The sequence below is a fragment of the Sciurus vulgaris genome (genome assembly GCF_902686455.1).
Source record: "Sciurus vulgaris genome assembly, chromosome: 8".
Classification (NCBI taxonomy): Eukaryota; Metazoa; Chordata; class Mammalia; order Rodentia; family Sciuridae; genus Sciurus; species Sciurus vulgaris.
The window spans coordinates 18401223-18424537 of record NC_136468.1 but is presented as its reverse complement, the minus strand read 5'-3'; the positions used below and the strand labels follow the sequence as shown (position 1 = coordinate 18424537).

The window sequence follows — 23315 nt, the reverse complement described above, 5'->3', positions numbered from 1 at the left end:
CTGTGGAGTCCTAAGGATAGGTTTTGAGATGTTTTTGAAGGCATTTAATGATTACCAATGCATGCTTTTGTTGCAACCTTTTTAAATAAACTGACTGTCTAAGAAAATATTTATCAATAAAAACTTCATAGGAATGGGACACACATATTAAGTGTGACTAGGACCTTGCCTTGTCCCCTTCTGGGAGGATTTATAGACTACTGCCCTTGAAGTTTTGTAAATGAGGTCCTTGAGCCCAACACCTAGTCACCTTGCTGATTAAATGAGGAAGAAAGGACAAAATGTCCAGGATGTGTCTTATTAGGCACAGTAAATCAAGGAATTCCTTAGAGGCCACTTTCTTCAGCATGATTAGAAGAGTCCATTTTTAAAGTGAAACAATCCATGTGAAGTGGGATTAGCAGTCACTCTCAGTTGAGTCTTACTTAGGAAAATGCTACTTTCTGTATCACAATGATCACATTCACTTTCAAGAAATAGATTGGGTCGCATTTAGTAAGGAAGCTGTCATATGCTGTGATGGCTTGCAGAACATACTTCTTTGGCATAGGTTGTATTTCCAGCCTTCCCTTGAAAGGCCATTTTAAGCTCGCCTAAGAAACTAGCTTGCTATATGATCTAAGACATTACAGGAATTCTCGTGAGTGATTAGTTCACTCTCAACTCTAAGTAAAGTAGGTTTCCCTACAGACTAAGATTTTAAGTATTCCTGGATGACTCTTTCCTGCACAAAGAGGTCTAAATCAAAGAATTTGGAGCCTCGTGCATATAAAAGAATCTGATAAGACCTTCACTTTGAACTTGCTAGAACCTTATCTCTGTCTGAGACTCCAGCATCTGAGATTGTGAAAAGGGGAAATTTAAGCCATTTGTCAAAATATACTCTGAGATAAATGTTGTTGGAACTTTTCAGGTCAACCTCTCTTAGGGTTCCAGCTCTGAGCCTTACCTCTTGGTAGGGGAGACTCACTCACATTCACCGCTTCTCTAAGCAAACCTGCATCCTGTGTAGCCTGCCCCTTCCGTATCCTTAATACTGATTTACCACCACAGCTACTGCTTAAGGTTTCTCAGGGTGGTGCTCCTCCTCCCCTGCCCTTTTCCCCCTTCCTAATATTCCCTGTTTGAAAAAAAAAGAGCTTTGCATTTTAAATATTTCAGACTCAGCAGCAGTAAATGTTTTCAGGCTTTGGATAACAGTACCACTGCTAAGACGGGAAGAGTTTAAGACATCTGTGATGCCAAACTTCAAGAAAAAGGAAAAGAAAAAAAAATAGCAAAGTATTGTTTGTCAGACTGTCACTAAACATTGTCACTCAGAATCAGTCCCATTTGTAAATGAAAACTTCTATTGCACGGTCTGAAAAAGAAAAGCTTAGGATTTTCTAGGAGAAAAAGAGATCATCTTTTCTAGCTAAAGAACAGAAGCTTTTAGATTATTCCCCGGGAAGATTTATAGAGAAAATAAATAACTCTAAGAAGAATGGCATGTCTATTATGCAGCTGTTATTAAGATTTCAAAAAACAGTGAGGGATACTGCAGAACCCATTTTAAGTAGTGATTGTCATCTAGTGGAGATCCACTCTTAACCCAAGATAGTTTTATTTCAAGCTGAGGTCAAGGAAATGAAAGGTTCTTTTGGCATGCGTCAGATAAATCAGGCTGCCTTTGCCAAACCTCCTGCTGATAAATCCTGTGTTTCCCTGGTTCAACTCTTAAACAGTTTGTGTAAGTGGGAGATGAAGGACAAGGCAGGATCTCCTACTCTAGGCTCATTTTCCCCATATAGACTTCATCTTCATATCTTGGTTCTTTGAAAATAGAAAAACAAAAAAAGCCATGGCCGCCATACCTGGTAGGGAAGCACTGGGGTTGAACTTGGCACCCTCTTAATCCACTTAAGATGACAGAGTGCTGATTTGTACATTTAATTACTGAAGCCTAATTATTGCTGCACTGAAATCAACATGGCACAAAAAAATGTGTGCCACGTTCCCAGGAATAAGACCCATCGGTCCCCTGCTCTTCATGTTAGTGGTGACCTTATTTATAGTCTTATTCAGAAGCGAACTTTGTCAGAAATTCAAAGTCATCCCTTATAGGCATCTTCAGCACAAGCCTAAAACGAGTGTTATGAGGAGGTAGGTAATGAAGTTAGGCTTCACAAGTGGAAATTACTAATTTATTAGAGTTCTTTGAGGTGGAAAATAGGCATGTAGATAAAGGAAAAGCCATAGATGCATTCTACAAAGTCTTTAAAAAGCACTTTTGAAAATGTTCCACACTGAGAGTTACTAATAAATGTAAATGCTATATTCCTAGGGTGAAGGAGCACTCTTTTATCTCAGAAACTAAAATTGTTTAAGATATGAATATAAAATGTTCCAGAACATGCATGATTCTGATTATTTCTTGTATAGGAAGAAATAAGAAAGAAAAAGAATGGGGCTCCCGGGGGCCTGTGTTAGGCTGGATGATGTCTGACACACCTGGTTCATGATGTTAATGAGGCTGTGGTTCCACTGTCCCCACCCACTACTAAATACTTTCTTGCAGTAGGTCATAGTCATGACCCAGGTAGCTGTGTTTCAAAATTTTAATGACATTTTTGTGTGTGTGTATGGTGCCGGGGCTGGAAACACTCTACCACTGAGCCACATCCCCAGCCCACTTGACTGACATAACTAATTTGTTCTTTACCAGGCACTCTGCTGAGAATTTTACGTGAATTAATTATTTTATTATTTATAAAACCCTACAGATATCACTGCATCCATTTTATAGATTAAGTAACTGAGGTCCCAAGTGGTTAAATAATTTTTCCAAAATCATGCAGTCAGTGGTGGAGATCCAAGTATACATAGTAAGAGTGTTCTCAATGAGGACCCAGGCCAAGAAAATGAACAGTATTGAGGATTCAGTCTACGTGCCTCCCCAAAGGTCTTAAGTATGGTCACTTATTTCAAACACCGTACTTCAGCTAGGAACGTATTTGTTAGCCTTTTTGGCTATTAATTTTTTGGAATCAGTACCACCTGTTAGTAACAGGGCATTAATGATGGGAAAGAATATAATAGCAACAAATCACTGGATTTTCTTCTGTATTACTGATCACGATTCCTTTTCTTTTCTTGTTTTGTTTTGCTTTTGGTTTGATTGTGTGTGTGTGTGTGTGTGTGTGTGTGTGTGTTCAAAAAATTATGGCAACAATATTGGCTTATGGAGGCTTAGTAAATAGAAATAATGGAATAAGAGATGAAATTGTGGATTTATTTTCAAAAGTGAATCTAAAGGGGGAAAATGACAAAATCGGATTATGCTGTGAACCCAGTACTGGGAAAGGCTAGGGATCAGGTTGAACAGAGCTGTCCGTACTTTTTCACATGGATCTTATCTTTCTGTTATGGTGGGATATGAATGTGGATATTGAAGGTAGGTTTAGTATGCAATGCTTTATTTCAGGATGACATTAACTAAGCAAAATCAAGTTTCCGTCAGGTTCTGCATGGGTGAGTTAGCCATGAGTTAACAGAAAGGGCCAAAGATTTTAGTGTAGAATTTCCATTAATCAATGAATCTGTATTGCTGTATAACTCCATCTATGTAGATGTTTCACATGAATGTCTTCTCTCACTGACAAGATTAGAAGCTTCTAGAGAACAAGAACAGTGGCTATCATCATCCTGTGTCCTTTAATACCCAGCAAAAGCCTGGGCATCAATAATTAAGCTAAAGTCAATTGGATATATTAAATCGATAGATCCTTAACGTGCTCCTTGTCTGTTTTTGTGATTTGAAAGGTGATATATCCCTTTCTGGGTTATTCAGTTTAAGGTTTCAACCCCTTTTCTTTTAATTCAAGTTGAATGAGAGAAAATGCAAACTACATTACACACCATACAATATGCTTTCACAAAAGCAAGACTTGTTCTCAGCTATACTTTAGAAAAATCATATCATTCTACCTTTATCAGACAAGTTAGTAACTAAAAATAATGGGTACAATTTCTGGAAGGAATTTCTCATTGAAATAAATAAAAACCTAAGGCTAGTCCTTATATAAAAAGTTAGTATCCTATTTTTTTTTTTCATGGACATCACAAATTCACCAAAACATCAGACATATTTTATAGGCTACTTCTCATTAATTGAAGAAATTTAGGAAAAAGATAGCATTTGCCAAAGTCCCAAAGAAATAAACAATCTAAGTCAGCATGATTATATATTTACTACAAAGTACAGTGCATTTATTCTAACATTTCCCCACCTGGAAAAACTGGGCTTAAGTATCTTCTGCAATCAACAAGCAACACTGCATTCGTCCCAAAATGCCATGTCACCTTTGTAGCAATCAGACACTTGCTGGAATGGGACTTGGGAGTGGTGGTGGTGATTGCAAAGGTTCTGATGTGAAAATTGCAGATGGAGAGCAGGGCTCTGGGGATGGACATGGAGAAAAGAAGAAAAGAGCCTGGAGAAAAGGCTGTCATGTTTGCTCAGAAGAACCGCCAAATCAGAGAGCAGACAAGATTTCATTGGAGGAGCTCCGTCAACGGCAACTAATCCTGTCATATTGAAAGAAAATTGTAAATGTTCTCTCCAGAAATTGCCCGTCCATTGCAGCTAATCGAACACACACGCACGAATACAGACACGCTCTCCTGCCATGCCCAGACCCAAGATACCCAGGCGCAGAGACCTGCTACAGTGAGCGCGCGCGCGCACACACACACACACACACACACACACACACACACACACACACACACACACACACACACACGCCAGCTTGCGGGTTGGCCAGAGCCTTGGAGTCGCAGATACCACAAGGAACTCGCCAGAGGGATTGGAATAAGTGTTGCTCTCCCCACACTAATTACTACTTCCCCAGGCACTTTAGTGAAGAAATGAATCCCGCCCAGCTCGCCGGCACATCCAGGTCTCGGTTCTATTTTAGTCTCCAGACTTATCTTCGCAAAGGCCAGGTTTGAAAGTCTTATTTGCTTCTTTTTTGGTGGTTTGGTGTGGAGGGCGGGGGCCGCAACAATTTAACTCCAGTCTCAATCGCGAACGGGTCCCAGACTGTCCAGGCGGCTGGGACCCGTGCGGGGTGCGCGACTGTGCTCGCGCGCGCGCCAGCCCCGCAGCTCCAGCTAGAGTCTTTGGGTCGGCAGTCTCCCCGCCTCCCCCGCCCCACCCCTTCAGTGTCGCGGCGCCAACTAATCTTTTCCTTTTCTCTTTCAAGATCAAGGGAGAAAGCGAGCCGGCGGCTGGCTTCGGACTCTAAGCGGTGCGCAGCTCGCGCCAGAGCCGGCCGACCCCGAACCCGCGAAAGGCTCCTCGCCTGTGCTAGCTTCCACCAAATCGCAGCCAGGAGTGACAGCTGGAGCTAAACCAGCAGCAGGTAAGGGCACCGTGCTGCCCAGTTCTCCGCTTGCCCACACTAGGGGCCCTGGTGCGACGGGTTTCCTCCCAGTCTCCCTAACTCGGGCACTGAGAGGTCGCGGTTTTCGGGGAAATGAAGGGTGGTCCGGACACTTGCATATTTTCCAAAGGAAACTTTCGCTTCTGAGGTTTGGAGTTATGAAGGCAGCGATGGCCGGTCTAGAAAGAAGGGGGAAATGAGGCACAGCGCAGGGTGGGGGCGCGATTACGCGGGTCACAGAGTCCGGAGGAATGTGGCGAAAGCAGCGTGGGAGCCGCGCTGCCCCGCAGCATCACTTAGAGCGTGGCATTTCCTCCACGGTCACCGAACCCCCTCCCTGTCAATCCCTCACCTCAGATGCCTTCATGGAAAAGATAAGGAGAGCTTTGCCTCTCCCGCCCTCAAGCCCCTTTCTGCTTGGGGTCTGACCATGTCGTCTGTGCGTTTAGGGTGGAGGCCCGACTGATCCTCTCTCCGCGCCTCCCTGACTCCGCCTTCGGAGCAGCCCCTCCAGCGCTGGAGAGAGGTTTGGCATTGCGGTCCGTGCACCCTGGCCAAGGGGCAGGGGAATGAGACTAGGGGACGGTTTCCAGGACAAAAGCGAAGGAAGCTTTCAGCCACCCAATCCAATTTGTGACACGCGCCGGAGGTTGGTGGCCCGCCGCCACTGTGAGACAGGGTCCCAGCTCCGAGCCGGTGAGGTTCAAGACAGTGCCTGGGCTTGACCACCCAACTCACGGTGGGAACTGGATCACCCTAGAGGACCATGAGATCGTAGATAGGGAACTGCTGCGCCCCAAATATTCCTCGCTGCACCTGGACAATCGCCGCTAACTTGTAGCTCTCCGAACCCGCGAGGTGCGGTCCAAGCGCAGTGGCGCGTAGAACACGCAGAAATTCCACCTGTGCTCTCCACCCCGCGCCCCTGGTGTGACCCCCGTGGAGTAGGTGGAGGTTTGCCTAGCAGAGAGCTCCTGCGGTGCACATCCACCCAAGTTATTGATTCAGAGCGGGGCACACACCCTCAGCCTCCGTCCTCCTTCAGCACCGCAAACCTTTCTCTACTTCATGCGAGCCGCTGTCCTCGAGGCTGCTCTGAGCCACAGAATTGTCCCAGGGAGGGTCCACCGACCCGCCAGTCCCAAGGCTCTTGCATATATGGAAATATCCGCGGAGAGACTCGCTCGGTACAGAGAGGAGGGAGGAGAGCAGAGAAATGGAGGTAAACGCTTAAGGCAAGTAGAGCTGCCCGCTGACATCTCACCCAAGCCGCCCTCTTGTGTCCTTATGTCAGTTCACGGCCATGGCTTGCCTGTGACTGCAGCCACCCGAGGCTCCAAGTGCCCGCCCAGGAGCTGCGAGCCCTGCCAGAGCGCGGCGCCTCCGGGTCCTCAAGCTCCGGAATCCCCCCACATTGACTTTCTGTTTCCATTTCCTTTGTTGTTGTTGTTTGTTTGGTTGGTTGATTGGTTTTTGTTTTGCTTTTCTTGCCCTTTTCTTAGCACTGGGTGGCTATGGGTACGTGGCAGGCTTGTGGTGTGTCTGTTTCCTAGTACACTCAGCCAGAGACAAAAACACAGGTCCCCTTCCCCACGCTCTGACACACACACACACACACACACATACACACACACACACACACACACACACACACACACACCAGCGCTCCTGCACACAGACACTCTGGATAGCCCTGGGCATCTGTGGCCAGGATCACCGCCAGGGTTTGGGCCTCAGCCCCACACAGCAGAGGGGAGCCAGCTGACTCCAGAAAGTAACTCTGGGACCATTAGAAAGGCCTGCAGTAAAACTATATTTGGATGGGAAGTGTGGTGGGGGTGGCTCTGGAAGGAACTACTCCAGCTACCTTTCTGTGGAGCTGTCGAGTGCTCCAAGAGACTTCTGCACCTCAGGTCTCTGTCCCTACTGCACAGTCCGCTGGGTGTCCCAGCAGGAACCCACCCAGGGCCTGCAGCCTTACTCCAGCCGGCCCAGAGAAGTCCAATGACCTAGTGCTGAGGTGGGCCAGCATCCCTCTTTACTCTTTGCAATCTGGTGTCCCTGGAGTGAAGAAACTCTGAAAATAAAGCAGCTCATAAACTCCAGGGTAACTAACACTGGATTGTAAGGCAAAGCCTTCACATTGTATTTTGTTTTTAATGGATATATGTGTATAAACAGTCATAATAAGCATGCAGTAGAATATTTACATACACACACATATATATATGTATACATATGTGCATTTTAACTGCCAAGAAAGTAATAGAGATAATGATACTCTTGACTACAAACTAGTAACAATTAGGCATTAGGCATATGTGTATCATCGTTGTTGGGGAATAATAAGCAAGGCACTGATGACTGTAGAAGTAAAACCACTTGATTTGGCCAAGAAACAGTTTCATGCTGGGAACTCTATTAGGCTGCAATTCAGAAAGTGGACTTTTGAGACTCTGGTCAAATGGATGGTAGAATTCTGTGCCAACAATGTTGCCAGCCTTGCAGGCTTGGCAGCTAAGGACTTGAGAAGCAATACTAATGCCATAATAGTTTTTTATTATTATTAATATTATTAATAATGGTCCTCCAGTTGTGGAAATACAACTTCCCACTGACTCTGTGTGCTTTACTGGGCTACAAAATAATGCTGACTACACTTAAAAATAAGACTTTAACCTAAAAAGATGTGGGAACTCCATCCAAGTTAGTTGGTTTGAAAGCGAATGAGATGAGGTGGGCATGGGAGAAAGTTCTAGGACTCAAAATGTTGAATAGACTGCCTGATAGATGCTTTGCCTTCTGATAAAAGAAAAAGGCAATGTTTGTTTATGTAAGTGTGTCTGAGGGTTCCTGGAGGGGAAATGGAGTCAGAAAATAGGTGGATTTGAATATCCCTATCATAGGTGAAGTATAAGAGAGCCCAAAGAACATGTTCGCAGCTCTTAACTGACTTCAGAGACGGATGTGGAAGCAACGAGCAATTCAAATACAGGTAAAAGTCCTTTGGGAATGATTTCCCACGTTCTCTTAAATTGGGAGGGCAGCGATTGCTATCATCACATCATTATAACAACAACAACAACAACAACTATGTTTCTCTAAATGGGACTCTGGCCTCTTCTTTGCACAGACAAGCCCCAAAGTCAGGCAGCTGGATGCATGTTCAGTGGGCAGTTTCCCAATTCCAATCCATAGCAGCCAGCCCCCAGGGCCAAGGGCACAAGAGGGATGAGCAGCTTCAGAGGTAGGAAGAAAATAGCACCGTCACCAGCCTGCTGATGGATAGGGAAGGAACTGAAGGCATAACTGGCACAGCCATCAGTGGAGAATAAGCTGGCAGATTAGAAGTCACCCTCTGACCCATAGCAATGAATAAACTTAAAGCAAGCACAACGGAGGAGGAAGAAGAGAACACAGAATAGAGAGAAAGAGAAATGAGGAGGGAATGGGAGAGGGCAAAAGGAGGGCAAGAATGTGTGGGTGTGCTGTTAAGAGTGCAGGGTTCAGCCTCTGGCCCTGATGTTGGCCTTCTTTCGTAATTGTGTGAAAACCTATTCTTAATCTTAAAATTTCTTCCTTTTACTCAGTGACATAGAGATAGCTAAACATTTTGTTACACGGTTCGCTTGAAGGGCCGATCTTCTTCATTGAAAGTTATATTGGAGTTGATTCCTTGTTTTAGATTGTGGGGTCTCTGTCACACTTCTTGTGTTGAACACTGACCATATCCTCCTTGTGGCTGTTAACAACTGGCTTTTGTTTCCTATCATCTGTCCTCCTTCTGCTTCCCTTTGGTTCACTGAGCAAAATGTTAGGACTCCTTTCTTTAAGGGTCAGCGATGCAAGCGTGAGGACTGCATCCCCAAGCTTAATGGAGTTGTGTCGTGGTTTTGGTGGTGTTTGTTTGCGGAGGACATGGGAAACAGGCCATCCTTCCTGGGGCAGGCATCTCCAGAGTATGTCTCCTAAGTCTCTGGTACCATCCAGAGCAGCTTTCACATATTATATGATGTGTTTTGTTAGTGCGTTATCTTCCTTTATCTTCCCAACTTAAGATTGTGCCAGGCACATCCTAGGGACTTATTAAATCTTTGTTCACTGGGTAAATAGATGGATTGATTTTCTCATTTTATCATGGCAACAAAATATGAAGCAGCTGCTATTTTCTTGGTTTTATGGGAGAGGAAACCAGCATTCAGAGGGTCCTAGATCATACAGCTATTACGCTGCAGCCCCTGCATGCAGACACACAAACGCCAGCCTGTCGGACTCCAGTCTTTACTCCTCTGCTGTGCTGATTGGCTCTCTATACATAGCAGTATCATTTGTTTTCCCCTATGTTTAGGGAATGCAAACTGTTGTATTCAGAGTTCAATGACGTTCTCCCCATCTGTTTAATTCAACTTTGCATGTTCTTGTTGGATCCCCTAAACTCTAAGCAAAGAAGATTGAGTGCCAACTAGATTCTTAGTTGGCACAACATGCTTATTCTATTTAGTCAGTGATTGCCTCCGGCAGGGGAAAACAAAGGCACCCAAATTACCTGACATTTTGGCAGATGCCATTTCCACTTCTCAGCTATACTGAGATATTACTAAATGGATTTTCTTTTGTCTGAAGCAAAAAAAAAAAAAAAAGGAATTTTGATATAATCCAGTTGAACTCATGGTAAGTGTTGAAGTGGACAAATAGTTTCCAAAGGTGACACAGCTAACCAAGAGTGTCACAAGAATACACATATGCCAGCTTCCAATCTACTGTGTCTTCATTTAGCCATGCTGAATGAGCTCCTCTTTCTTTATTAAGATTGTTTTGGGCAATTCCGGTTCTGAATTTCAAAGGCTTCATTTACTTTTAATTAGACATTCTTGTCCACCTTTGCTTTGAAAGGCATGATGTGACTTTGTGAATTGCTACTAACAAAAGATGAAGTGGGTTCCAGTTAGTTTGCTTCCTTCTACTCCTTAGATATTCTTGTCTTACTTTATTTCTTTTTCTTCTTTCTTTTTTCACATGTTCAAGCTCCTTTTATACTATGACCTAAATATACAGTCATCTTAACTGGTGCTGTTACCATGGTGATGTTTCATGGTAGATAAGGGTACACACTAAAAAACCAGTTTCTTTCATTAGTGATGGAATTCTTTCTCCCCTCCCCTTCTCCCTACAGTCACGCTTTCGCTGACTGATGCCATCTGGTGTTCAGTAACAGGAAGAACGTTGGTTTGGACAGGACAAGTCCTCAGTTTTAAAGCTGGTGGTGGGGTGGGGGGTTGGATGTCAACTTCAATTACAATTAAAAATGGACATAAGTAAGAAATGTCTTCAATTAATGTGATTTAAGCAAAGAGATTAGAATAAAATATTTGTTTTCTGGGTCGTTTAGTGTTGTGTACTGTGCAGTGTTCTAGAAAGTTATGGCAAAAGGAGGGATATTTATACCTTTTCATGCTTAACATTGTGAAAATGTGTCTATGGGAGAAAAAGGAGAGTACATATCTCTTGGAGGAGAACCTAATAGAATATTTTATATGTTTAAGTCTTTAAGACTTCCAAATGGAAGTCTTCTGTCTTTAGAATGGGAACATTTTTCTTGCTGGAAATACTTGGAAGCTTTATTCTTTATATGATCGTATGAACAACATGAACACTAATACCAATTTCACATTATTTTTAACTACTAAAGATATGATGAGCTGGAAGTGAGGCAGGTATACCATAAACAGCTCTTCATCCCCCTCACACCAAAGTCTGTGGTCTTGTGATCCAGTAAATTCTATCCTTGACACCTCTCAAGGATTCAGTCCCTCCATCCATTGGCACATCTTTTCAGACCTTTCGCACCTCACACATGGACTATTACCAGAGCCATATGTTTCTAACTGGTCTCCCACCCTTCTGTCTTTCTCTAGTACAATCTATTCTCTCAATGCCAGAGTGACCTTTCTAAAATGCAAATCTGAACGTGTCATTCTCTCGGGAAAAACTTCAGTGTTTCTTGACTGTTTTGGATAAACCCTGAAATGAAACCCACACAAGATCTGCTATAGCTGAGTAAAGCTATTTGCCTGCTGGATCTCACCCATCACTTCTTCATTCTCCGATTGCACTGGAGGGCATACTCATAAATAGCTATACTAGTATAATGACTGGTACAGAGTAAATGCCAGGTAAACATTCGTCAAAATATTTATTTTCTTTTTATTCTCCTCCTCCTCCTCTTCTCCTTCTTCCTTTTAATGTAATTTATTATGCTCATTATATCAATCAGCAATGATAAGTTGCATACTTGCTATTTTATATATGTAATCAATATAATGATAATGTAGCTTTGCTGGCATTTAATATCCACAGAAATCTTTTGGAAAGTGAAAATGTGGGTTTCTTTTTTTATTTTAATGAGCACTGTGGATTTGGGTGAATCATTTTCCTGGATTTAACTAAATTATTTACAAAATACGAATGCTAGGCAACTTAGATGATTTTATCTGGTGCTGATAACATAACAACTAGAAGTGGTGAGGGATGTAGATGAGGTTTTGAGTAAGAGCTGAGCCATGTGTTTTACAGAAATATTCATTTAAAATGTATTAGCAGTAGGGGAGATTTACCTTTTTTAACATTTCACTTTCTTTTCCTCATTTTTTTGGCACAGTTTATAATTCCATTAGTTTATATTCCCCTTCCGGTTTTACTGTATCAGAGAAGCTATAAACCTCTTCATGGACTAAATACTAGTTTAAGGTTAGATTTCCAGCCCATGGAAAATGGAACAGCAACAACAAAACTGAAGATCTATATTTTTTAAAAAAGTTTTCAGATAAGTGAAAATAAATAATAAAAGCATGGTAGAAGGTAATTTTTTGAAGCTATCTGCATTTATATGGCTCATAAAAGCAAGATCTCTCTTGCTATATATCCTTGAGCAGTGACCTCTTACAGAAATAAGCATTTTCTTCAACACTCAATATTCATAGTGGTTTGAATGACAAGTGTTTGAATTAGTGACGTTCCCACTATCTTCTAAGAAGTTTTTTTAAAAGAGACAGATTAAGTTCCTAAAATACTTTATTCCTCTTGCAAAGATTGAGAGTTAGCAAGTTGGGAATGACTCCCAGGAATCTAGATTTTTAACAAGCACCTGACATGATCCTGAAGTAGATGATCATATTTTACATAATAGCAGAATGAAAACTTAGAAGCTAAGAAGAAAACGGAAAGCTCAACTCCATATGAGTTCTCCATCCCTACGTGGGTCAAGGCCCAGAAAGAGTGCTGAGTTATGGCCAGAGACTTTTTGATTCCTAGGCAGATTCTAGCGTCAGTGATGAATCACAGTTCAGGAGGACAGTCATAGATAAAGATGCTTCTCTTCCATTTTCTATGGAACCTGCATACCTGTTGTTTTCACTGGGGCACAGTTCTACCTGCATATCTTATACCTTAGTCCTGACCACTTAAGAAATAAGCATTCCATTTTCTTTTCTACGACTCAATTCATCTTTTTCTCTTTCACAATCCTTCTGTTCTCTTGTGTATCTTCCCAGACCATAAATATCTTCTTGACTCCAAAACTCCTGTGTTCTCTTTTAGATTTTTCTGGGAGATCTAGTTGGATGGAGCACCTGGCCGGCCCTCTTCCTCTTCCTCTCTCAGCCTTGGATGGGGGAGGAATTGTCTGAGGCAATTGTCTTAAATGTTAACAGGGATGCATTTGGCTGCTAATATTACAAAATGTTGGAGCACTATGATTATGCTGAATGACACACTGATATAATATCAAACCTCCTCTAGGAATCAGAACATTGTAATGATTTTCCCTGATGTTATTGTTCACTCTTAATCATAAAGATGATTCTTCTGTTCTAATAAAGCAAATAAGCTTTTTCCTACTTCACCATCCATGTCAAGCCAATAACAAGATGAAATTTCTTAGGAAGGCAAGCTTCTTATTTCCTGATTATTAACTACTAAGGAACTCTTTACAAGTGGCAAGACAGGGAGCTAAAGAATTACCTGAAGGACAATGTTCCCACTCTTCATAAAAGCAAAGCACAGAACAATTTGACTGATAGGAGAAATAAAATAAATTTCCTACACAATTTCATATTGTTGAACTTGTACCTCCCTCAGCACTGTTACAGTGGGAAAAGTTACTACCAACACCAGCATGAAAATGGGGAAAGAGAGAAATTGCACTTAATTGTATTCTTTGGAGGACTTCTGGTTTCATTTTAGGGAGAAGATAATGAGCAGCCCGGGGGGCCAAGGCATGTTTCCCAGGTAGGTCTGCTGTTTTCTTGCTTTATCCTCAAAATTAGTTTTCCATCAGATTTTATCAGTGGAGTGTGCAGTTGTGTCTTCACATGTAATCCTAAATATTAAAGTTTTTTTTTGTTGTTGTTGTTGTTTGTTTTTTGGTCCTTACTACTGAGTGCTGAGGTCCTGAAGGAAAGGAGAGTTTTGGCTGATGCAGGTTTAAGTCCTGTTGTTTCTGACAAATGGGTGTCATTCAACCGCAAAAAAGGAGGCCCAATTTTGTCTTTAGTCTGATGGGAGCATAAATGGATATTTCCTGTGACTAGATATTTCCATGTTAAGGGAAATTTCAGAATTATGAGCAAGATACTTTTCTGTGACAATAACAAGGATCAGAGAAAGATGAAATGTCAGCTGCTGTCTCTTGTGTTGACAAAATTTAGGACTGCTGCCATTTATTTACATCTATTGTCCCTGTCCCTTGCACTCATCCTATGTGATGTTTCTTTGTTTATTTTTCTTCCTAAGCCTTGACATTGGGGCTCTTCCACACTAAGTATCTGGGTCTCAGTTTTAGAGTGAGTTTGTGACTTTGGCATCAGACCCACATCTAAGGTTAAAAAATGATTTTTAAACTTTAATGTTTTGCTGTACTTATCACAAGCAACTTCTTTAGGAGGCCATTCCATTATATTATTGACATTTAATTTTGATACAGTCACGGAGAAACAGGGAAGAAAAAGAAACAGAGGTAAATCTCACTTCCAATCGGTGTTCAGAGAAAGGAATCGTGAGGAAGTGGAGTTTGTGTGAGAAGAATGAGTCTCAGGTGAGGTTTAAAACCACTGTCTTGGCCGCAAACTTCCTGGCACAGTCCAGTTTACAGACTTCACATCTAAAAGTACAGGAGGCTTCAGGATCTCCTGGGACATCTTTTTGGGCATGGACATGAGATACATATAGGGTGTTTCTGTTGAATAGGAAACCACCAAATACGGGTGAAATGTTATTATTTGATCTCCTTCTATTTCATATTGCTTTAACAATCTATTCCATTGCTGTGCAAAGTAATAGTTCTTATTTAATGTTAACCTCTGCATTGCAGATGCGCAAACAAAAGGCCAAAGGACCTAATTGTTTTAAGGGATAAACCATCAGCAGATTAATTCTGTTCCTCTTTACATGTCCATTGTCAACTCCATTTATTTGTATACCCCAGGCTCCTGAGAATCATTAGTGTCTATTGGTAAATGATAATACCAGCTAATTTTTTACAATTAATTGAAATTTCACACTCTTACACTTCAATATCAGTCAATATTTTTACATACTGACACTTTTAATCAAGGATTATCTTTCACAAGGGAGCTACAACAGGGCCCTAATTAATTAAAGTGATAATTGCTTCTCTCTCCCTTGCAGTTTGTTGGTTACATAACACATTCTGCAGGAAATTCACATCTTTAGCATTCCTCTTTAAAATTCCCCCCATTTTTAAAAAAGATCCTTTAGCTTCTAATGCCATAAGAATTTACTGAAAACTCAAATTATTTATTTTCTAGCAGTGATACAGAAAGGTCATATTTATTTTCCAGTGAGATTCCATATTCAAACAAAATAAATGACATCTTTCTATCATTGACATATTCCAATCAAATCCCAAGGGTCACTTTCCTAGAAGAGAGAGTGACAGTCCAGTGTCTCCCACTTTGGCGTCCTCTAGTTTCTTTTAGGTTCTTTATTACGGTGCAAGTTCTCATGTCCATGCCTCCTGGGTGCTTTCTGTCTCCTAGTCCTCAGCTACTTAATAGCTCTCCCCTGCCTGCCACCTGCCTCTCTTTAGCCTTTTCAGTGTAAAAGCTTTGTTAAATTTTCCCATCTGTGTTGGTCTCATCAATTCAGGAGACACTGAATCTAGATGCCGTCTATAATTGGCAGCCATGCTCTCTTCTCCTTTAATAGATATTGCTCTCACTCCCATCTTTTGGCACCTCTTGGTATCTGAGATGCATTTTTGGAAATAATTGATGGCAACGTCAAATCATGAGCTATTTCCCTAAGTCTTGGGAATCCAGAGCATTGAAATCCCTGCACCATATATTGGTCAGATTTTCTAAAGGTCACTCCTGTTTGCTTCTTTTAATTAAATCACTGTGACTATTTCATTTCACTTGTAGCAAACATTTGGCCACATTTTAAAATTATTATTTCTCCCAAACTTGTGTGTGCTGGCTTCACTTTTCCAATACGATTGCAATGAGACTTGATACCAAGAAGTCAGTTATCTACTATTCAAAAATTTCCCCTTCTTAGGTATAATCATGGAAAGACATCTTTTCTTTTTTTCTTTTTATAAATAGACTTTATTTTTTGTAGCAGTCTTAACTTCACAGCAAAATACAGTGAAAGGCACAGAGAGTTCATAGACCAGCTATGCCCATGCATGCAAAAGTGTCCCCTATGATCACCAAGCCCTAGTAGAGTGATATATTTAACAGTCCCTGAACCTACACTGACATGTCATCACCACTTAGAGCCCATAGTTTACAGGAGGGCTCACTCTTTCTGGTTCTTCTTCTCTCTTTTTGGGTGGAAATGGGATTTCACTCCAGGATGGTCTCCTGACTTTATTTATTTATTTATTTATTTATTTATTTGGTCTCCTGACTTTAAGCGGTCCTCCTGCTTCAGCCTCAGGAATATCTGGGACAACAGGCATATGCCACTGAGCCCACCTGGGATTCACTCCTGGTGTTGTACATTGTGTGGATTTGAACAAATGTATAATGATGTTTCTCACCATTATAATATCATAAAGTGTATTTCTACGTCCTTAACTCATGACATTCACTTATCAAATCCTTCTACCTTCTCTACACTTTAGTTTTCTCTAGAACGTCATGTAGGTCAGACTGGCTTCTTGTACTTAGTAATAAGCATTTAAGTCTGTTCCATGTCTTTTCATGGCTTGCTCGTTCATTTCTTTTTAGAACTGAATAATATTCTGTTACATGAGTTTTTCTAGAGGATTCTTTTTTTTTTTTCATCAGTAAAGGTTTACCCTTGCTCCTTGAAGATAAATTTTAGCTGTATATTAGAAAATATATTTCCTTTCACCATGCATATTATTTCATTCTTATACTACATTTTTCTCTGATTCTTAATTTCCATGTTCTTAAATTCTGGAACTTTCCAATAATAACCACATAACTCCTGTCCTGAATATTTTAACTCTTTCTCTTCTTCCTCTTCCTTTAATATACCCTACCCTTAATTGAGTACTGAGAGGATTTTTTAAATAAGATTTTTAAATAATTCAGGCAACAAAATCCTTTACCTTTCTGTTGAAGGATTTAAATGGTTTGTTTATACAGTTTGGGCAACTGTTCTGCTCCCTTGAGTCTAAATTCAAGAAAAGGGGAGGAGAGGATGTCAAGGAGCTGTTTCTTTTCCATTTCTCTTCCTTAGTTGATCTCCCAAGACTTGGCAGCCATGGCCATGAAGAAGCTGGGTAGAAATGCTGGTGACCTAAAGGAAAGACTATTCTGTGAAACAGCGCACTGACCCCTAAACGAGAACACCTACATCTTAATTCACTTTACCAATGGCAGACGGGGAACTCTGATTTCTATTTGAGAAGTAAGAGAAGTCCTATGGTCACTTAATGTCCCCTGGGGTATGCCCTTCTCTCTTACCTCTGCCTTTAGGAAAATTGATGGATTGGATATGTTGGTCTAGTCATCCCAGCTGTTTTAGACACGGAGTTTGCACAAGATAGTTAATGATAGTTAATGATAGTTGACTTACTTTTAACATCTTCACTTCGGTCCGCTCTTTACCTTATACATGCATCGATATTTCAGCTCCTTCACACAGCAAAGTCCTCCTGATATTTTCTGATTTCATTTGGAGAAACCTATTCCATAAGGACGGGATTTGAATGTCATTTTTTTCTCTCCTTTTATATCTGCTTCTTCTTTACTTTTTTCTTTCTTCTTCTCAGTTTTGAATCTGATCCCTACCTCTATTTGGCACAATAAATATTATCTAATGAAGATGTTAAGAGGTGGTCTGCTAAAAGTTTCAAGTTTCCTCCTACCCCAATATACTTCTGTTCATTCGGTAGTTACTGTTTCCTGATATAATGCCAAAAAACTGTTCCTAGGTAAAATTTCTCTTTCAGAATTAATCTTTCCTTATGACACATTTCCCCACTTTTGAAAAGAGCAGTCCATCTAAACTTTAGCAAAGTTTACTCCAGCTGCCTTTGTTGGTATATGGTAGCATAATTCTGGTTAAGTGAATGCAGTTAATCTCAAGCAAATGGACTTCCAAAGGGACCAAACTCTAGTTTTTATATATAACATATATTGAAAGAAATTTTAGCCAGAAAACCAATCACATATGATTTAAGTAGATTTTTCTACACATTAAGGATAAATTTACTACCATTTTCTCTTCTTACTTAACCCTATGTAAAAGACATATGTAACAGAAGATGAAAATCAATTTGCATTGTGAATCTAAGTACCATTCTGAATAGTTTGCCATGTGTAGCCTTAGGAATAAAACTGAAGTATGGATTTATATGTCCTTTTATTCCATTTCCTACTTATTTTTCTAATGTTTTATTAAGGGATTCCATGATTTACAGGTAATATTTTGCTGGAAAAGCTGAGATTCAAAACTGAGAAATTGTTAAAACTTCAGCAATAGATTTGAAGTAGTGCCAACCCCTTCAAATATGTCTTGGCCACTAAGCCATCTTCTGGGTTCTGCTGAAGAGCCAGCCTAGGGTCAGCAAGCTACTCTTGAGAGTAACTATTTTCCTCTCTTAGTGGTTTTGGAGATACCATATAGTCATTTTTGCTACTGATTTACATATAAATAATTAGGGTTTTTATTACATTATACTATTTGGACCAATAATTTTAAAAATAATGTTGGTGGTCATTGAAAAAAAAAAATAAACAACTAGGCCTTTTATAAAATCAAGAATAATCAAAAACTCACTATGCAGGCTGGGGAGATAGCTCAGTTGGTAGAGTGCTTGCCTTGCAAGCATAAGGCCCTGGGTTCAATCTCCAGCACTGCAAAAATAAAAAACAAACAAACAAAAACTAACTATGCAATGTATTTGTTCCCTGGAGATGTGCAACTTCAAAAATTCTAAGGAAGGATGATGGACTAACTCCTATAAAACTACATCAAATCAGACTTTCTTCTGCTTTCTCATTTCATAAGATTATTAGGAAGCTGTTATGGCATGTACTGGCCCAATTTGCAAAAATTGTCCATGCACTATCTTTAGAGTGAGCAAAAGAGACAAAGTGTAAAGCAGTATCTTGATGTCATCTTTCTTAATTCTGCCAATGTATTTTTTCTTTCAAATAGCAGATGACTTCATCTATAAGTCCTATAACCATATATGTAATCAGTTTGGCCATTAATTTTTTCAAAATGAAATACTTATATTTTGGAGAGGTGGGGCCATCTTTTTCTTTGCTTTTGATCCGGGGAAGGGGAGAGGAGAGCAGTTGGAGAGGAGCTGAGGATCTGGTGTTGCCTGAGACACTGAGTATTTCATGGTCCACAGACATTCGCAATGAGGTGATAGATTGCTCTCTCAGGCCCCTGTCACTTACACTGGGAACGTGATGTGCTTCTGGGGAATGTTGGGAAGGCACTTGTAAAGCTATTTTAAGAGGCGTGTGGAACTGTGAGAGGACAGGGAACTATGGGAGAACATGCCAGAAGCCTTGTTTGTAAAGACTGTATTCTCTTTAAGGGCTACTCGGTAGCAAAATCAAAAGGGACAGCTTGCCAGGAAGTAAAGCTGCTTATCTTGACTCAGTAGGAGAGAATTCCACACTCAATGAAGCCTGAAAATTAAAACTGAAACATTTCTTTCAACGAATGACAGGAAATTTGTTTTTCTGTTTGTTTGTTTGTTTGTTTTCTGTGTTTCTTACTTGAGTGCCCCAATTTATAGACCCCTGGTGCCATTAACTGGTACCAGTAATCCGCCAGAAGACAGATAGGACTTTGTTTTCAGAGAAACTGCATTTAAAGAGGCTGAAAGCTAATTTGCCTCCATCTTTTTTTTTTTTTTTTTTTTTTTTAAGAAAATGCTTCATTCATCTTAATACAAGATCCCAATAAAAAAGATTTGGACAGGAATGGCAGTTCTTCCTTGGAAGATTGAACCTCTTTAACAATGCAGCAAAAGAAACAAATATCACTTCAAAGTCAACCTATTGTTTGGTCTGTGAAAGCCCAAGAATCCAAAGACAATTGGGGTGCACCTTTCTTAAAAAAAGGGGAGCAGGTCTTGGAAACTCCCTCCATCTCCACCTCTGCCTGGCAAAATAGTTTCCAATCCAGAGGTATCTTACGTGAATATAAATAAGAGGATATTATCCATACTTACACCAGAAAAAGTCATCTTCATGTCAGTATCATTTTCATGTTCCTACTCTTCATTTTAAAGCTTACTTTTCTTTTCCTTGCTGTATTCAGTCAGAGTATGGAAATCATATGGTTTATAAGGGATGGGTATTGCTACATTAGAAATTTTTGTTTTTTCACTTGTTCTTCAACATTTATTGCTGCAAAATTAGGTGCATCCAGGTACTTTTGCTAGACATCTAGACTTCAAGATGAGTCATCCTGCTATTCTATCCTGAGACATAAGGGGAAAAAACAAATGAAACACAACATATGGATGCTAGATGGAACTAGGAAATCACAGAGAAGAGGGTGGGATGAATCCAACTGAAGCTTGGTTTAATAAAGCACTAAAGGGTGAGTAGGGTCTTAATGGATTAATGGGAAGCAAGAAGGACCTCTCAGAAGAGGGTATGCCTGGTGCCAAAGCGTAAGAATAGAGCATTGCAAGTCCTGCCTATTTTTCTCATAGCCCAGAGTCATCAGGAGGAAAGCAGAACATATTAAGTGGATCAGGTCATAAAAGACAGCCATTCCACAGATTTGGACTTACCCTGTCAGTTACCGTGTGCAAACTCCTTCACCTAAAGGAAATATTTTACCTAAGTTATGTGTACTGCACTCTTCTATTTCATATGACACTCACTTAAGACGGTAATACACAATCTGAAAAAAACCATGACAGAGAAGATTAGTTAGTCTGGTCAATAGCAACACCTAGCCTGTGTTTGGGAACTGCACGGTGTGCCATGCTGAGAGCACACCGTGAAAACACAATGCCAGTTTTCTATTCCAATGATTTCACCACTCAGCCGCATGGTCTGGGCTTTGGCTAGAGCAATAGGATCATTCCTACGTGTATCCTAAAGCAAGTGACGGAGGTACTGGAGGAAGCAGAAAGTGTACCCTGTTATTTCTGATCCCTTTGGAGAAGTATGTTCGCAGATAACTGCCTTTGGTACACTTTGAGGAATAATTTCCTGAAGAATGAAAGCAAGATCAGGAAGCATAGTGGCCTGACATCATGTGTTATGGATGAAGGGAACTTGCTTTTCTATGGTGGTTCTAATGGACAGATCCCATTGTCCTGCAAGCATCTCTCCTCAATCAGCTGTCTTATTTGGGTTAGTACATGTCCACCATCCATCCTTGTACTGGATTCCCACTTTCCTGAAAAGTGATATTTGTGGATTAAATATGGCTTAAAATAGGACTTTATTTTTAAAAAATTATAATTTGCTTTGGATCAATGCATTCATCTCCTCTTCTCATTTTTACAAAAACCCCAAAGGAAGGTAATGACAAATTGAGGAAATTCAAAATTACTAACATCCCATGACTTGTCCAAGGCAACACAGCCTGGGTGCAATCTCACTGACACTGTCATTGACAGAAATGTCCTGAATGTATAGCAAAATTAACTGGTCACTCATCTGTGATAAATCCTATACATGAATTTTGGAGATGTTAATTAAGTGTGATGAGTCTGAACTTTTCTCTTGAATCAACAACCTGCCATAAAACCAGAGAATTTTAGTGTAAAATTCAAACCTCACTGACCCTGCCTCAAGGTAATTATTTTGCCTTCCTCCTGAGGATAAAGAGTGTTTACGTGGAAGAGAAGAGTCTCTGGTGCTAGGTCTCCGTGAAGCAATTCCCTTGTGGGGCATACTTAAAGCATTGTGTTTTACTTTCCTTGAAAATATCTTGTGATCTGATATGACCTGCTTCACACTGGAAGAAGTAGATGCGGAGAGGAAATTTTCTCTGTCTCGGGAATGTGTCGGTGGCCACCCTTGATTCACAGAGACAACTCCAACTTGGGGATCTTTGGGAAAGCACAACTGGAGAAAAATAACAGAGAGGACGTTTAAATCTTCAGGGTGGAACCTAAGATTTTTCCTGTGTGCCCTAAGGGGAGCTCACTTGACAGCCCAATAGATGCCTCTTTCCTCCAGGCTATGGTGAACTTTCCAGATCTTTCTTACTTGCCCTGGCTCTGTTAGAAGTGTTACTTGATTCTACAGAATTTAAACAGAATTTTATCAATGAACAGTTGTTCCTCACAAATAAGCACATCATAGCTTTGTCTGTGGTCCCTCAATAGGAAACCTAAGAAAAGTCTTACTCTCTTAAAATAGAGAAAAACTGAGTTCCCTCTCTTCCCTGTGACCTCTGCTAAACGTACCCATTCTTGTCCCTACTCTTCTCTGCATGGGAGGGCAGGGGAACTTCCTGGTTTAATCGTTATTCAGCTTGAAGTGAGCAGCAGACCTGTGATGCTGGGACTTGTGAGGAATCAGTGAGAAATGTTATAGCAGTTTTTTCAGAAGAGAATTACATATATGAGTAGCAATAACATTTTTCAACTCTAGTCAATTGGCATTCGGCATTGCGCATAAAAGGTCTCTGGGGTAGAGAATGAATTTTGAGAAATGAGATATTAGCATTTCCTGCTCAGACTGTTGACAATAACTGTGCTTCAATTTCCTTTATTTAGCATGGGTTAGGACTTCTTTCTTTCCTCCAGCAGGAAAATCACAAGAAAGGTTATTCCTCTTTTAAAAAATGGCTCTAAAACTGCCAAGGAATGTTGATGGGCCTGGATCAATTGAAAGTAATTAGTAATTATCTATTCAAATAAAAATTTCAGTCTTATAGCCTAGTTTGGAGTGTCCCCATTTTCCTTCAAAATTATTGTTCTCAAATATGGATGCAATACTCAGTATTGAAGGGGAGGTGTTTTATGGTGGTATGAGAGATGTATGGTCAGCTTTCAGTGAGTGGCTTAAGTGTTCTGGGGACACTGTGCCCATGACTTCAAGTTCCTCTTGAGGTGAGGAAGAGAATGACCTTCTTATATTATTTAACATTTACAGCTTTTACATATTTGCATCTGTTCTGTCTTTATGATCTTGGAAGATAAGAACTATGACTGATTTCCTGGTGAGGGACATGAGTAATTAAGAGTTTACGCAATCTCAACTTCAATTCAATTTTTTCACCTCAGGTGTAGAACATTTCTCCAAGAAAGAGTGTGTCAGGCCTTCATCCATCCTGAAACTACCTCATTTCTATGATGGATTGTGCCATTATCTACACCTCTTACTTTAAAGTTTTTCATGGATAAAAGACATTGGGAACATTTTGTAAACACCTACATGCTAGATGCATGAAGCA

General features: G+C 40.6%; 1 protein-coding gene across 4 annotated transcripts in view; it reads left to right on the top strand.

Moving 5' to 3' along the window:
* Window positions 1–4560: 4560 nt before the first annotated feature.
* The window catches only part of CHRM2 (cholinergic receptor muscarinic 2), a 154285-nt gene continuing 135530 nt past the window's right edge, over window positions 4561–23315 (top strand). For 2 of the 4 annotated variants that reach the window (XM_079149779.1, XM_079149776.1), the window contains exons 1-2: window positions 4561–4986; window positions 5247–5405. The gene's annotated coding sequence lies outside the window, so the exon portion shown is untranslated. Of the gene's footprint in view, window positions 4987–5012; window positions 5168–5246; window positions 5406–6551; window positions 6662–23315 lie in introns of those variants that run through there. The other 2 variants (XM_079149777.1, XM_079149778.1) reach the window with 2 other exon arrangements.